This window comes from Oryctolagus cuniculus, chromosome 7 (genome assembly GCF_964237555.1).
Source record: "Oryctolagus cuniculus chromosome 7, mOryCun1.1, whole genome shotgun sequence".
Lineage (NCBI taxonomy): Eukaryota > Metazoa > Chordata > Mammalia > Lagomorpha > Leporidae > Oryctolagus > Oryctolagus cuniculus.
The window spans coordinates 49524910-49542638 of record NC_091438.1 but is presented as its reverse complement, the minus strand read 5'-3'; the positions used below and the strand labels follow the sequence as shown (position 1 = coordinate 49542638).

The following is a 17729-nucleotide window of genomic DNA, read 5'->3' as shown; positions in this document are numbered from 1 at the left end:
TTTTAGAAGATAAATAAGGTTAAATGAAGTCATGAGCGTGGGGTCCTAATCTGATAGGTTTATAGGAAGAAGACAAGAGCTCTCTTTCTCCACACCTACACACAGAAGAAAGGCCTTGTATGAACATGCTGGGAGAAGGCAGGCATGTAGAAGCTGGGAAGAGAGGGCTCCCTAGAACTGACCGTGCTGGCACCCTGATCTTGGATATCCAGCTTCCGCAGTGGGAGAAATAAACTTCTGTTGTCTGTGCTACCCGGTCTATGATATTTTGTTGACACTGTTTTACTATAGTATCAGTCAGGTGTCAAGGGCACCAGATAACACTGCTTTGAAATCTGAGTGGTGAAATGTAACCCCAACAGTTGAGGAAAGCTGCTCTCCACAGTCCAGCTGCAGTGCAGAAGGGCCCTGGTGTTCGCACAGCATCAGCTGCCTGGGCGGTTTTGACACACCAGAGCAGCCGCAAAGCCGTATAGTGTTGACATATGGGTGCCAGCGCCTTCTACAGGAAGGGACAGGGCAAGCCTAGTCCACACCCTGCACTCTGGCAGCCTCCGCACACACAGGCGAGCCTCATGAGCACACCTTTGACCCAGATGAGCGGCAGCCGTGGCCTATCTTGCTCTACCTGGTGTGCTGGAGGTGGGGTAGGTGTGTGTCTTGGCAGCTGATCTCTGCGGGAAGCCAGAGCAGATGAGGGGGTGGAGTGTTAGCAGTGGAAGACACCCCCTGGGGAGTTGTATGAATCTTTCGTGTGTGCTATTTGGTGGTGGTGGTGGTGGGAATGGTAGTGAGCAGGTGTTTGAAAGCGTGGTCTAGAAGCCCTGACATCATGCTGTAAGGATAGGCAGTGGCAGGCAGGTGGAGAGGATACCGAGCCAGTGTTATTTTTAACCAGTCTTATAAGTAGGGAGGGAATGGCTTACGAAGCAGACCCTCCTCTCTCAAACCTATCTTCAGAGGGTTGCACTTAACGTGATGCAGAAAGCTAGGTTTTAATCATGAGATGACAGAAAACAATCACATTCACTGGCTACCCCAGTAGTGAGCACAGTGTGTGCCTCTTAGTGCTCCATAGAGATTTAATTTTATTTATTTATTTATTTTTGACAGGCAGAGTGGATAGTGAGAGAGAGAGAAACAGAGAGAAAGGTCTTCCTTTTTGCCTTTGGTTCACCCTCCAATGGCCGCCGCAGCTGGCATGTTGCAGCCGGCGCATCGCGCTGATCCGAAGGCAGGAGCCGGGTGCTTCTGGTCTCCCATGCGGGTGCAGCACCCAAGTACCTGGGCCATCCTCCACTGCACTCCCGGGCCACAGCAGAGAGCTGGCCTGGAAGAGGGGCAACTGGGACAGAATCCGGCTCCCCGACTGGGACTAGAACCCGGTGTGCCGGCCCCGCAAGGCGGAGGATTAGCCTAGTGAGATTTAATAAATGGAAATTATAGGATAAATCGTAGGAATGCTCCTGAAGACATTGTCCATGGCATCACTTATTCCTTCCTATATATATCTCCTCCTGACATACTGGTGTAGGGCAAAGTGTTAGTATTAGAACCCTACGAAGAGGGCTTTTCCCTCACTTTTGCCCTGGTTGCCAGGCAGCTTGAAGCCTAGCTTTCGATTTAACAAGAGGAAATATTTTAGAACCTTGTGGTCAGGAAAACTGTGATCTTTTCCTCCAGGGTACCATTCTGGATTGGAAAATGCAGAGCTGGAGAAAGGTCCATTAGGAGGCTGCTACAGCAATTCAGATAGGAAACACGGAGGAAGTACATAGCGATAGGGAATGAGGGGGAGGAAGGAGCCAGGTTGATTGCTAAGTTTCTGGCTTGGGCAGCTTGCGGATGATGCCGCGTGCCTAGGAAAGCAGTTAAGCAAGGTAATTTGAGAATGTAGTTTAAGAGGTACTTGTGAGGCACCTTAAACGAAAATGCCCTCCAGATAGTTATGTGAGTTGAAGCCCGCAATCCGTTTGGATTTAGGACTCCTCTGCAGTTAATACGTGAAAAATTGAGAGTAAATTATGGTCCCAAAATAAATGGGAAGCATAGCAAAACCAGCAAAAGGGAGGCCTAGGAACCCCAGCATCTGAAGGAAGGGCAGAGAGAGAAACCCGAGAAAGGACAGGGGCAAGGAAGAGAAAAAGAATCAAGGAAGCCAGGAGAAGAAAGGCTTGAAGAAGTAGACAGCAGCATCAAATGGAACTGAGTGGTCACATGAGGCCCAGGTATCCACTGGATGTAACAACAAAACAATCTTTGGTCACTTTAGTGATAGCAGGAGCAGTGAACTAGTGGGATGGACAGTAAGTGGGAAGAGAGTAGACAGCAAGTGCAGATATGGTCAAGAAGTTTAGCTAACCAAAGTGAGTAAGTACAAAGCTGGAGAACTTTGGTGCCTGAAAGTAAGAGGGAATTGCCTGTTCAAGATGAGCGAAGCTGTGTATATGTTTAAATGATGATAGAAAGAAGGCTGCAGAGGCAGGCATTTGGTGTGACAGGTGAGCAGTCCCTTTGATGCCCATTTTCTATATCAGAGTGTCTGGGTTCCCTTCCCAGCTCCTCTCCTGATTCCCGTTCCCTGCTAGTGAGCACACTGGGAGGCCCCAGGTGATGGTTCAAGTCCCTGGGTCCTGCCATGCACGTAGGAGACTTGGATTGAGCTCCCAACTCCTATCATCAGTCTGGCCCCACCCAGCTATGGTGGGAATTTGGGGAGTGAAATAGCCAATAGGAGATCTCTGTCTCTTGTCTCCATCTCTTTCAAATAAAATAAATTTGAAAAGAAGAAATAAGGGTGCAGATAGAGGTTGAAAAATATATGGCAGGTAATAGATCCAGTGAAGTACTTAGGAAGGTAGCAGAAGATGAGAAGTGACCCGAGACGGCAAAGTTAGCCTTATTGTCCACATTGATGGGGGGAAAGGAGAAAGAATAGGCAAAGGAGCCGGCGCTGTGGCTCACTTGGTTAATCCTCTGCTTGCGGCACCGGCATCCCATATGGGCGCCGGGTGCTAGTCCCAGTTGCTCCTCTTCCAGTCCAGCTCTCTGCTGTGGCCCGGGAAGGCAGTGGAGGATGGCACAAGTGCTTGGGCCCTGCACCCGCATGGGAGACCAGGAGGAGGCACCTGGTTCCTGGCTTTGGATCGGCGTAACGCCGGCTGTAGTGGCCATTTAGGGGGTGAACCAAATGGAGGATGGCCCAAGTGCTTGGGCCCTGCACCCACATGGGAGACCAGGAGGAGGCTCCTGGCTTTGGATCGGCGTAGCGCCAGCTGTAGCAGCCATTTGGGGGGTGAACCAATGGAAGGAAGACCTTTCTTTCTGTCTCTCTCTGTAACTCTACCTGTCAAATAAAAAAATCGTTAAAAGAATAGGCAGAGATGGGATACTTTTATAGCACAGGAATTCAAGGGGCTTTTTCCTTTGGTGGTTTCTTGTTCTGCAAAATCAGAGTGTGTGTCAGGGACTGGTGATTGTACTCCTGATGATCTGAGGAACGTGGGAGGTACAGAGCTCGTGGTCCACATGAGAGAGTGATGACTGGGTAGCCAGAGGTTTGCGGGGCACCACGGAGAGCCCAATGGAGAACAGCTTTCTACAGCCTTGTGGTACATCAGCATCACCTGCGTGCTTGTTAGACTACAGGTTCAAGAGCACCAGTGTTCCTTTTTTATTTCATTTATTTTTAAATAGTTATTTATTTGAAAGGCAGAAATACAGAGAGAGAGAGATAAGGATAGGGTTAGGGACAGGAACAGGGATAGGGATAGGGACAGGGATAGGGACAGGGATAGGGATAGGGAGATCTTCGATCTGCTGGTCTAATCCCCAAATGACCAGAACAGCCAGGGCTAGTCCAGGCCAAAAGCCAGGAGCCAGAAGCCTCCTACAGGTCTCCCACACGGGTGCAGGGGACCAAGCACTTGGGCCATCTTCTGCTTTCCCAGGCACATTAGCAGGCATCAGTATCAGAAGTGGAGCAGGCTGGACTCCAACTGGTGCCCATATGGGATGCCGGCACTGCAGTCAAGGTTTAACCTTCTATGCCACAGTGTTGGTCCCAAGCACCGATATTTCTTACTAGAGTTGGGTGGAGCCCAGGACTCTGCATTTTAAATAAGCACTGATACAGGAACTTTTTCAGATAACACTTTGAGAACCACTGATGGACTCAAAAAGAGGATTTTTTTTAAATATGAAGTCTTTATAGAATGGGGGAGGGGAGGTGGAATTTGCCAGTGCAGAGGAAACAACTAAGACGATAAAAAGAACTTGTTAGGGTGAAGTTCCTAAGGAGTTGGAAGAACTAATAAAGGAGGAATGAGGAAGGATCTGGAGAAGGGCTATCTCTCACTGAGGTTCATCTCATCTTAGTAGATGGAGACAAGGAGATAGAGATGTTGGGGCAGACTACATTCGTAGTTTCACCTCCAACAAATTATTTCCCCTGCTCACGTCTTCAGTAGGCTTGGAAAAGAGAAAAGAATCAACAACAATTGAATATTGGGTGCTTATCATATGCCTGGCATTGTGTAATGTGCCACTTAATCTTTTTTTAAAAAAGATTTATTTATTTATTTGAAAGGCAGAGTTAAAGAGAGGCAGAGGCAGAGAGTTGGGGGTGGGGTTCCATCCATTGGTTCACTCCCCAGATGGCTGCAATAGCCGGAGCTGTGCCAATCTGAAGCCAGGAGCCAGGAGCTTCCTCCAAGTCTCCCATGCAGATGCAGGTGCCCAAGGACTTGGGCCATCTTGTACTGCTTCCCCAGGCCATAATAGAGAGCTGGATCAGAAGTGGAGCAGCCGGGACTCAAACCAGTACCCATGTGGGATGCCGGCACTGCAGGCAGCGGCTTTACCTGCTATACCACAGTGCTGGCCCCATTTAATCTTTATATATATATATATATATATTTATTATTTGACAGGCAGAGTTAGACAGTGAGAGAGAGAGACAGAGAGAAAGGTCTTCCTTCTGTTGGTTCACCCTCCAAATGGCCACCACGGCCGGAGCTATGCTGATCCGAAGCCAGGAGCCAGGTGCTTCCTCCTGGTCTCCCACGTGGCTGCGGGCACCCAAGCACTTGTGCCATCCTCCACTGCCATCCCGGGCCACAGCAGAGAGCTGGACTGGAAGAGGAGCAACCGGGATTAGAACCCGGCACCCATATGCGATGCCAGCACCACAGGCGGAGGATTAAGCAAGTGAACATGGCGTCGGCCCCCCCATTTAATCTTTACAGTAACTCTAGCAGTAGGTCCTCTCACATCTCATGGACTTAGAAACTGTGGTTACAGGACAGAAGTTAAGTAACTGGCCCCAGAATGCACAACTTAACTGGCAGAGCCTCAGAAATATAAGTCTGAACCATGTTTGGTGTCTGAACCCACAATATGAGCCACAGATACTGTGCTGCTCAGCTTATACTGGGAAAAGGGTGGTAGTCAGCGTGACAGTTAGCATGAATAATAGTTCTCTAATGCAAGTGTTTTTGAAACTTTACTCTTCCTTCATAAATTCTCTCTAGCAGATCTCTTTCTTCCTACCAACACTTCATTCATGATGGGCGGCTTCCTAGCTGTGCCTTTCAGAAATATCACTGAGGACTTTCTGTTGCAAGTGGCAAACTGCTTGACTAGGAAAAAAGAACATAGAGTTGATTAGCCCACATGATTGAAAATTTCAGGACAAGCACCTTTGTGTGTACAGGACAGGTGCTCAGAGAACACTGGCTGCTGATTGCTTCTGTGGCTCCAGCTCCCGCTCTGTGGCCTCCATCCTCACACTGCATCCAGTGACTCACAGCCTGCTGCTGCATCACACTGGCTCTACCACTTAGTCCCACTGGAAGTGAAGAGTTTCCTTCCCCATAGAAGCAGACATTCTGCCTCGGAATCATTTGAGATTGGAGATACACACTTAGTTCCTGCTCCGATTCTGAGGTCGAAGGGGAAGTCCACCCCCAGCCCCACCACCCAGAATCACAGGTGCTCCCAGGAGAGTCACGGAAGTGTTTTCACTCAGAAAAGAGTGAGTGGGTGATGGGGGGGTGGGGGATAACAGATGGTTCCCATGCCTTTCTCCCATCTCTCCTCCCCTCATTAATCAACTTCCTGCATGTGCTGTCAGCGAGTCGGGCTGAAGTGGCTGGCCTTTTGGCACAAGGAGGTGGGCTTCGTACTGTCTACAACTCTTACAGCTCTGACAGAGTACGTCTGAGTCTATACACCTTTGTCATTTCCCTTATTGGTTCCCTGTTGTCCGCAGAAAAGTGATTTACCATATAGGTTTTCAATGTTCTACTACTCAGGTATCCCGTGCTGTTTTAAAGTATTTCTGTTGGTGTGGTTGGTTATTTTGGAGATTCAAAAACTGAAATCTGGGGCTGGCGCTGTGGTGTTGCGGGCAAAGCTGCCGCCTGCAGTACTGGCATCCCATAAGGGCACCAGAAGAAGCTCCTGGGTTCTGCCTTTGGATCGGTCCAGCAACGACCATTGCAGCCATTTGGGGGAGTGAATTGGCAGATAGAAGATCTCTCTCTGTCTGTCTGTCTCTCTCTCTGTCTCTCTGCCTCTCTGTAACTCTGCCTTTCAAATAAATAAGTAAATAAATCTTAAAAAAAAAAACAAACCTGAACTCTGTATCATATGCCTTGAGACATACCAGAGACATGCTTCATTAGAATTTGGAATCAAATAAGGGAAACTTGTTTAGAAAACCCTTTGTCTACTTCAATTATCCTTAAGAAAAAGAGCAATCAAGGCCTGCGCTGCGGCTCACTAGGCTAATCCTCCGCCTGTGGCGCCAGCACCCCGGGTTCTAGTCCTGGTTGGGGCGCCGGATTCTGTCCTGGTTGCCCCTCTTCCAGTCCAGCTCTCTGCTGTGGCCCGGGAGTGCAGTGGAGGATGGCCCAAGTGCCAGTATGGGAGACCAGGAGGAAGCACCTGGCTCCTGGCTTTGGATTGGGGCAGCATGCCAGCCGTAGTGGCCATTTGGGGGGTAAACCAACGGAAGGAAGACCTTTCTCTCTCTCTCTCTCTCACTGTCTAACTCTGCCTGTCAAAAAAAAAAAAAAAAAAATCAATAAAGGAAAGCTTCTGAGGCTTTCATTTGGTTCAGCAGTTAAGATACAACTCAGGACACCTGCATCCCGTATCAGGGTTCCTGCATTCAAGTTCTTTTTTTTTTTTTTTAACCTTTTATTTAATGAATATAAATTTCCAAAGTACAGCTTATGGATTATAATGGCTTCCCCCTCCATAACTTCCCTCCCACCCACAACCCTCCCCTATTAAGTAAAGATTTCAACAGTTTGCACCCACACAGAAACACAAAGTGAAAAATACTGTTTGAGTACTAGTTATAGCATTAAATCACAATGTGCAGCACATTAAGGACAGAGATCCTACATGAGGAGTAAGTGCACAGTGACTCCTGTTGTTGACTTAACAAATTGACACTCTTGTTTATGGCATCAGTAATCACCCTAGGCTCTTGTCATGAGTTGCCAAGGCTATGGAAGCCTTTTGAGTTCACTGACTCTGATCATATTTAGACAAGGTCGTAGTCAGAGTGGAAGTTCTCTCCTCCCTTCAGAGAAAGGTACCTCCTTCTTTGATGACCTGTTCTTTCCACTGGGATCTCACTTGTGGAGATCTTTCATTTAGTTTTTTTTTTTTTTTTTTGCTAGAGTGTCTTGGCTTTCCATGCCTGAAATACTCTCGTGGGCTTTTCAGCTGGATCCGCATGCCTTAAGGGCTGATTCTGAGGCCAGAATGCTGTTTAGGACATCTGCCATTCTATGAGTCTGCTGTGTATCTCGCTTCCCACTGCATTCAAGTTCTAGCTCCTCTGATTCCACCTCCTTCTGACGCACACCGTGGGAGCCAGCAGGTGTTAACTCAAACAGCTGGGTCCCTGCCACCCACGTAGGAGATTCAGATTGAGTTTCAGGCTCCTGTATGGGTTTTGTATTGTATTTTTTTTTTTTACTTCAAAGAAAGTAGTTCTGATTTGTCTTCATCTTCTGAATTTATTTTATTTAAATGGAGAGTCTAATGCAGATATCATATTAATACCAATAGTGTTCTGTTCATATTCCATTTGTTGGAAAGTCTTGGTCATAGATAAGACTTATTCTTACATTAGATATTTGCTTTTTTTAATACTTTTTTTTTTAAAGATTGGTTTATTTATTTGAATGTCAGAGTTACACACAAAGAGAAGGAGAGACAGAGAGAGAGGTTTTCCATCTGCTGGTTCACTCCCCAGTTGGCCGCAATGGCTGGACCTGTGCTGATCTGAAGCCAGGGTCTTCAATATTCTGGGTCTCCAATGGAGGTGCAGGGGCCCAAGCACTTGGGCCATCTTCTACTGCTTTCCCAGGCCATAGCAGAGAGCTGGATCAGAGTGGAGCAACCGGGACTTGAACTGGTGCCCATACGGGATGCTGGCGCTACGCCACAGCACCGGCCCCTATACTTTCTATTTATTTTTTAAAGATTTATTTATTTATTTGAAAGACAGAGTTACAGAGAGAGTTCTAGACAGAGAGAGGTCTTTCATCCACTGGTTCACTCCCCAGATGGCCGCAACAGCCGGAGCTGCACCCATCCGAAGCCAGGAGCCAGGAGCTTCTTCCAAATCTCCCATGTGGGTGCAGGGGCCCAAGGACTTGGGCCATCTTCTACTGCTTTCTCAGCCCATAGCAGAGGGCTGGATGGGAAGAGGAGCAGCTGGGACTCGAACTGGCACCTATATGGAATGCTTGCGCTTCAGCGCCGGCCCCTGTACTTTCTATTTATTTTATTTATCTGACAGGTAGCATCAGGGTGAGGGGGAGGTAGCAGTTGTAGAGAGAGAAATCTCCATCCATTAATCCACTCCCCAAATGCCCACAACAATTGGGGCTGGAACTTAATGCTGTTCTCCCATGTGAGTGGCAGGGTCCCAATTATTTGAGCCATCACCCGCTGCCTTCCAAGGTTCATGTTACCAGGAAGCTGAATGGGATTTAGAACTTGAACTAAGCACTCCAGGAGGGGACGCAGGCATTCCAAGCAGCATGTTAATCACTGTGGAAGCACCTCCTTTTTAAGGGCACTCATCCAGCTCCTGAGAGTGGAGCCCTCACGGCCTAATCACCTGTAAAGATCCCACCTCCTAATACTGCTGCATTGGGGATTAAGTTGCAGTGCAGATTTGACGACATTCAAACGATAGGAGTTATCAATTAAAAAATGTTCTCTGCAAAGACATCAAGCATTAATCCCCCCACATCCCAAAGTTATCAACCAAGAGGTAGGATATTTGTAGATAATGGGTGTCTTGGTCTGTTTTATGCTGCTGTAACAGAGTAACTCAGACTGGGTAATTTGTGACGAACAGAAATTTACTGGCTCATGGCTCTGCAGGCCAGGAGGTCCAAGATGGAGGGACTGGAAGCTGGTGAGGACCATTTGCTACATCATCGCCTGGTGGAAGGAGTGAGAGAGGTCAAGAGGGAGCTGACCTCATTCTTATATAGGAAACCCCCTCCCTCAATAACAGACGCTCTCCTATGACACTGGCATTAATCAGTTCCTGAGGGTAGTGCCCTCGTTTCCTGTTCCCCTTGTAAAGGTACCCCCTCATAACATTATTGCTTTGGGGATTCAGCTTCCAACACAAGAACTTTGGGGGACACACTCGAACATTGCAGTAGGCTAGAGAGCAGCTTATAACTGTCCCCTTTATCATTTTTTCAATCAGCATGGATTTAGAAAGATGTTTTCAGCAACTAGCAAATTTTTAGCAGTTCAATGATGATATCCCTGCTGGACTGAGTATGCTTTAAAACAATCATAGCTCTGTTTCACTTTTAACGCCAATTAAATGTATTTAATCAGTATTTTACAGTACACTGTTATGTTTAATATATACATATTTAACTATATTTGCATTATTCTTATGAAGTTTTGTATTTATAAAGAAATAAATGCCTTTGTCAGCAATATGGTGGAATAGGGCCATATAGTGCTAATGCCCTGACAATAACATCAATGTGAATTATCCATGCTCAAAAATACCTTTGCAAGGATTCGAGAAACCAGGTAACTATAGCACAGAAGTAAAAAAGGTGCACTGAAGAGGAGAGGCTTACTTTTATATTTCCTTTGCCGTTCTCCCCTAACCCAGGCATGCAAGGTGGAGAGAGATACCCTCCCCCTAGGGGAGGAGAGAGATCTCAGCACCAGACTCTGCCTTTGGCTTCAACACCTAGCCTGCCCAAGTAAAATCCCACCCTGGACAGGCTACCACATCCCTAGAAGCCATGCTGGTGCTTGTGGACTGAGCCTCAAGGCCCACCCCCCATTCCTGAAATAGGTTCAGGCCTTCCTGGTAGGTGTGGTCTCCAGGCCAGCCTCAATGCCAAACTGGTTCTAGCACCCAGCCAGGACTAGTGGCCCCAGACTTTGGTGCCAGGCCAGCTCTGACAGATTCAGGCTCCAGGCCCACACCAAGGCCAAACCATCTCTAGTAGCCTCAGGCTTTGGACATCTCCCTAGCACCAAGCTACCCCCATTGCCCCAGGCTTCAGGCCCACCCCAGCACATCTCAACTCCTGCAATCCAGTCATCAGGCCAGCTGCTGGCCTCTAGGCCACTCCCTAAAGGTATAGGTTCCCTGCTGATCCAGTACTAGTTAAGCTCCTATGGCCCCAGGATCATGCTTACCCTAGGTTTTAGGCCAGAACCAGGTTGGCCTACATAGTCCCAGGCTTCAGGCCTACCCAAGTGGCAGGTCAGCAACTCTGACTTCAGGCACAAAGTTTGCACCATGGATACAGACTCTAGGCTGACCCTGCAGACCAAAACTCTAGTAGACTTAGAGTCCAGGCTTACTCCATCAAGTCCAAGGTCCAGGCTCATCCCAGTAGCCCCCAGTGCTGGCTTGGCTCCCATGGCCCCAGTCTTTAGGACTATACCTATGGATCCTGATTGCAGGACAGCTGCTATGACCCAAGGCACCAGGCTAGCCCCTGCAGTGCCAGGAACCAGACCAGCCTCTGCATACCCAAGCTTCACAGCTGCTCCAGTGGAGCACAGTGTTCCTGAAAATCAGGTTGGAATCATGATCAGCCCCTGGGGATCCCGGACCCAGGTCTGCCCCACAGACATGCTCAGCTATCCTTGTGAGCCCAGGCTTCAGATTGATTCCAGTGAACTCTGGCTCTGGCACTATCCCAGTGGCTGGTCAGCCCTTAAAGACCTAGGCTGAAGGTCCAGACTAGTGACAGGTGAGCCTCTATGGATCCAAGCTTCAGGCTGCCCTATGACCCAGCTAGTACACTGCTGGGACTGTAAAAGGAAATGAAAGTAGTATATGCAAGAGTTACCTGCACTTCCATGTTTATAGCAGCTCAATTCATAATAGCTAACTTATGGAAACAACCTAGATGTCCATAAACTGATGACTGGTTAAAGAAAATGTGGTATAAACAAGTCTAGTATCTGCTAACACTAACCGATAGAATAAATAAAGGGGAGAGTGATCCAACATGGGAAGTGAGATACTCAGCAGACTCATAGAATGGCGGATGTCCTAAATAGCACTCTGGCCTCAGAATCAGCCCTAAAGGCACTCGGATCTGGCTGAAAAGCCCATGAGAGTATTTCAGGCATGGAAAGCCAAGACACTCTGGCAAAAAGATCTCTGTGAGTGAGATCCCAGTGGAAAGAACAGGTCTTCAAAGAGGGAGGTGCCTTTCTCTGAAGGGAGGAGAGAACCTCCACTTTGACTATGACCGTGTCTAAACAAGATAAGAGTCGGAGAACTCAAGGGGCTTCCATAGCCTTGGAAACTCATGACTGGTGCATAGGGAGATTACTGATGCCATAAACAGGAGTGTCAATTTGTAAAGTCAACAACAGAAGTCACTGTGCACTTACTCCTCATGTAGGATCTCTGTCCTTAATGTGCTGTACACTGAGGCTTAATGCTATAACGAGTACTCAAACAGTATATTTCACTTTGTGTTTCTATGGGGGTGCAAACGATTGAAATCTTTACTTAATGTACACTAAACTGATCTTCTGTAAAAAAAAAAAAAAAAAAAAAAAGAAATTATCAATTCCCAACTTGACTCTCACTGGGATTAAACATGACAAGAGGTCTGATCTGATTTCATCATCATTTAAAAAAAAAAATCATCTATTATTTTTCACTTTATGTTTCTGTGTGGGAGCAAACTGTTGAAATCCTTACTTAAGGTATACTAAGCTGATCTTCTGTATATTAAGATAATCGAAAATGAATCTTGATGTGAATGGAAGGGGAGAGGGAGTGGGAAAGGGGAGGGTTGTGGGTGGGAGGGACGGTATTGGGGGGGGGGAAGCCATTGTAACCCATGAGTCGTACTTTGGAAATTTATATTCATTAAATAAAAGATAAAAAAAAAAAAGACCAAAGAAAGAGGCAAACACAAAAAAAATAAAAATAAAAAGAAATAAAAAACAGGGAACTCCCAAAAAAAAAAAAAAAAAAGAAAATGTGGTAAATATGCACTATGGAATATTACTTGGCCATAAAATAAATGAAATCCTGACATTTGCAACAAAATGAATGAAGCTGGAAATCATGCTAAGTGATATAAGCAAGACTCAAAAAAATTAAAATACTATCTGTTATTTGTGATAGTTCATATAGATATATATTGTTATAGTTTAATGATCTGTGATTATTTAAAATTCACTGTATATGAGTGAAATGGAATCTTTTCCTTTAATTAATGTTCACAGCCCTTGCCTATATTCCTACTAAACTACTTGTTGAACTCTTTATTTGTTGGAGTCTTAAACTCTTGACTAGAATGTAAATTAAAAATGTTACATTTCTCAGACATGGAATTGTTTGTGTATACAAATGCTTGTGATTTTTATGCATTGATTTTATATCCTGCAACTTTGCCAAACTCTCATTGTTCTAATAGTTCAAATAGTCTCTTAGTGAAGTCCTTTGGTTCCCCTATATTTAGGATCATGTCATCTGTGAACAAGGATAATTTACTTCCTCCTTTCCAATTTGTATCCATTTTATTTCTCTGTCTAACCTAATGGCTCTAAAATTTCCAGAACTATATTGAATAGCAATGGTGGAAGTAAGCATCTTTGGTTCTGGATTTTAGTGGAAATGCTTCAAGGTTTTCCCCATTCAATATGATGCTGGCTGTGGGTTTGAATTTCAAAGATCAGTACCATTCACAATAGCTACGAAAAACTAGAATACCTTGGAATAAATTTAACCAAGGATGTGAAAGATCTCTACAATGAAAATTAGAAAACTTTAAGAAAAGAAATAGAAGGCACCAAAAAATGAAAAAATCTTTCATGTTTGGATTGAAAGAATTAATATCATCAAAATGTTTATAGTACCCAAAACAATTTTCAGATTCAACATGATCCCAATCAAAATACCAATGTATTCTTTTTTTTTTTTTTTTTTTTTTTTTTTTTTTTTGGACAGGCAGAGTGGACAGTAAGAGAGAGAGACAGAGAGAAAGGTCTCCCTTTGCCGTTGCTTCACCCTCCAATGGCCGCCGCGGCTGGCGTGCTGCGGCCAGCGCACCGCACCGATCTGAAGCCAGGAGCCAGGTGCTTCTCCTGGTCTCCCATGGGGTGCAGGGCCCAAGCACTTGGGCCATCCTCCACTGCACTCCCTGGCCACAGCAGAGGGCTGGCCTGGAAGAGGGGCAACCGGGACAGAATCCGGCGCCCTGACTGGGACTAGAACCTGGTGTGCCGGCGCCTCAAGGCGGAGGATTAGCCTACTGAGCCACAGCACTGGCTCCAATGTATTCTTCTAAGATCTAGAAAAAATGATACTAGATAAGATCTAGATAAAATTCTTATGGAAACATAAGAGACCCCAAATACCTAAAGCAACTTTAAATAACAAAAACAAAGCCAGAGGGATAATAATATCATATTTCAAGACATACTATAGGGCAATTATAATCAAAACAGCCTGGTACTCTTACAAAAATAGACATGCAAACCAATGGGACAGAATAGACACCTCAGGAAGTAATCCATGCATCCACAATCAATTGATCTTTGACAAATAAGCGAAAATCATTCCCTGGAGAAAGGACAGTCTCTTCAACAAATGGCTTTAGGAAAATTGAATCTCCCTGTGCAGAAGTATGAAACAAGATCCCTACATTACACTTTATTAAAAAAAATCAACTCACAGTGAATCAAGTATCTAAATCTATGACCTGATACCATCAAATTACTAGGAGGAAAACATTGGTGAAACACTACAAGACATTGGCATGGACAAAAACTTCTTGGATAAGATCCAGAAGTGCAGGCAAGAAAGGCAAACATAGACTAATGGGATTACATCAGACTAAGAAGCTTCTGCACAACAAAGGAAATAAAGTGAAAAGGCAACTGACATGATGGGAGAAAATATTTGCAAACTATTCATCTGCTAAAGGATTAATATCTAAAACATATAAGGAGCTCAAGAAACTCAACAACAGAACAAGCAATCCAGTGAAGACAGACATTTTTCAAATGATGCAATACAAATGGCCAACATACATATGAAAAAATGCTCAGGATCACTAGCCACCAAGGAGATGCAAATAAAATCCACCACGAGGGCCGGCGCCATGGCTCAATAGGCTAATCCTCTGCCTTGCGGCACCAGCACGTCGGGTTCTAGTCCCGGTCGGGGCGTCGGATCCTGTCCCAGTTGCCCCTCTTCCAGGCCAGCTCTCTGCTGTGGCCCGGGAGTGCAGTGGAGGATGGCCCAGGTGCTTGGGCCCTGCACCCCATGGGAGACCGGGATAAGCACCTGGCTCCTGCCTTTGGATCAGCGCAGTGCGCCGGCCGCGGCAGCCATTGGAGGGTGAACCAATGGCAAAGGAAGACCTTTCTCTCTGTCTCTCTCTCTCACTGTCCACTCTGCCTGTCCAAAAAAAAATCCACCATGAGGTTTCACCTTATCTCAGTTAGAATGACTATAATCCAAAAATCAAAAAATAATATACTCTGGAAGGGATGTAGAGGAAAAGGTACCCTAATATGCTATTGGTAGGAATGTAAACTAGTACAACCATTATGGAAGACAATATGGAGATTCCTCAGAAATCTGAAAATAGATCTTCCATATGACCCAGCCAGCCCACTTCATGGAATTTACCAAAACAAAATGAAATCAGTATATGAAAGTTATTTGTATAAAAGAAAGAATTATTTGTACCCCCACGTTTATTGCAGCTCAATTTGCAATAGCTAAGATATGGAATCAACCCAGAAGTCTATCAATTGATGACTGGATAAAGAAAATATGCTATATATTCACAATAGAATACTACTTAGCCATAAAAAGAATGAAATCCTGTCTTTTGTAACAAAATGGATACAACTGGAAACCATTATGCTTAGTGAAATAAGCCAGTCCAAAACAGATAAATATATATTTTCCCTGATATGTGGTACTTTAATACAGAATACAAAAAATGTATAAGAACGAACTTACATGTTATTTATTTATTTATTTTTGACAGGCAGAGTTGGACAGTGAGAGAGGGAGAAAGAGAAAGGTCTTCCTTCCGCTGGTTCACCCCCCCAGATGGCTGCTAGGGCTGGCATGTTGCGCCGATCCAAAGCCAGGAGCCAGGTGCTTCTCCTGGTCTCCCATGCGGGTGCAGGGCCCAAGCACTTGGCCCATCCTCCACTGCCTTCCCAGGCCACAGCAGAGAGCTGGAGTGGAAGAGGAACAACCGGGACAAGACCGGCGCCCCAACCAGGACTAGAACCCGGAGTACCAGCGCCGCAGGCAGAGGATTAGCCTAGTGAGCCATGGCGCTGGCATGATTTGATTATTGTTTTTAGCTCCTGTCTATACACCTATGGAATAGGTGCATAGGTTAAAGACCCAGCTCTCCCAAAGAGAGAGAGAGAGAGAGAAAGAGAGAGGGGGGATGTATCTTCTGTCTGCTGGCTCAGTCCCCAGATGGTTGCAACAGGCAGGGCTGGGCAGGCAGAAGCCAGGAGCCAAGAGCTTCTTCCAGGTATCCCACATGGGTAGCAGGGTCCCAAGTGCTTGGACTATTTCCACTGCCTTTCCCAGGCCATTAGCAGGGAACTGGATCAGAAGTGGAGCTTCTGAAATTTGTATTTATTAAATAAAAGCTTTCTTAAAAAAAAAAAAAAGAAGAAGAAGAAGAAAAGAAGAAGTGGAGCTGCCAAAATTTGAACAGGTGCCCATACAGGATGCCAGCACCGTAGGTGTCAGCTTTACCTACTACAACACAAGGCCAGCCCCTTAACTTCATTTTAGAGATGAGGAAATTATGGCTTGGGAAATTGACCCATATTGCCCAAAGTCTCATTGCAAGTGTAGTACAGAGAGGATGAGAGCTCATGTCTGTCTGATTTCACTTTCTGGGTTTCATGCCATGTAGCCCATGCTCTCAGAGAACCTATGATCCAACAGCCCTGAAGTCTTGCCAGTCAGTGAGGATCACTTTTTTCCTAAGTTGTAAAGTATACATAGCATAACATTTACAGCTCAATGACATTAAGGATATTGACTGTTTTGCAGCCATCACTACTAAACACTAGCTTCCCTCCCTGCCTCCCTGCAGCCCCTGGTCACAGCCACCATTTCACTTCCTGTTTCTGAAGTTTGACTGTTCTAGGTCCCTCATATAATATTTGTTCTTTTGTGTCTGGCTTATTTCATTTAGCATAATGTCCTCATTCATCCATGCTGTAGCTTGTGTCAGAATTTCCTTCCTTCTTAAGGCTGAATAATATGTTTTTGTAGGTATATACCACATTTTGTTTATCCAGTTTATCCATTTATGGGTTAATTCCATCTTTGGTTTTTGTGAATAATACTGCTATGAACGTGAATGTATAAACAGCTGCTTCAAGTTTCTGCTTTCAATTCTTGTGACTATATATCTAGAAGTGAAAAGGCTAGACTCATATGGGAGTTTTTGATTTAACTTTTTGAGGAACTACCATACTGTATCCATAGTGGTTGGACCAATTTACGTTCCCACCAGCAATACAGAAGGCTCCAATTATTCCATATCCTCACCAACACTTGCTATTTTCTGTTTTTTTTTTTTTTGTTTTTTTTTGTTTTTTTTTGTTTTTTTTTGTTTTTCTCTAATAATAGCCATCCAAATGGGTGTGAAGTACAATCTCGTAGTGGTTTCAATTTAAAATTTTCCTAGTGACCAGTGATTTTGAGCATCTTTTCAGGTGCTTTTTGAACATTTATGTATCTTCTTTGGAAAATGTCTATTCAAAAATCCTTTGCTGGTTTCTAAATTGGATTGCTTGATTGTTTTCTTCTTGTTGAGTTGTACAAATTCTTTATTCCAGGGGTTGATGCTGTGGTACAGTAGGTTAATCATCCATCTGTGATGCTGGCATCCCATATGGGCACTGGTTCAAGTCCTGGCTGCTCCACTTCCAATCCAGTTCTCTGCAATGGCCTGGGAAAGCAGTAGAAGATGGACCAAGTCCTTGGGCCCCTGCACCCACGTGGGAGACCTGGAAGAAGCTCCTGGCTCCTGGCTTTGGATTGGCTCAGCTTCAGCCATTGTGGCCATTTGGGGAGTGAACCAATGAATGGAAGACCTTTCTCTCTGTCTCTCACTGTTTATAATTCTACCTCTCAAATAAATAAATAAAATATTTTTTAAAAAAAGAAA

The 17729-nt window shown here is 45.3% G+C and overlaps 1 long non-coding RNA gene across 1 annotated transcript in view; it reads left to right on the top strand.

The window, feature by feature from the left end:
- LOC138850553 (uncharacterized) overlaps nt 1-17729 on the top strand; it is an 18665-nt gene extending 936 nt beyond the window's left edge. Inside the window, exon 2 of the long non-coding RNA XR_011390475.1 lies at nt 17398-17729. This is a non-coding gene — a long non-coding RNA (uncharacterized lncRNA). The remainder of the gene's footprint in view (nt 1-17397) is intronic.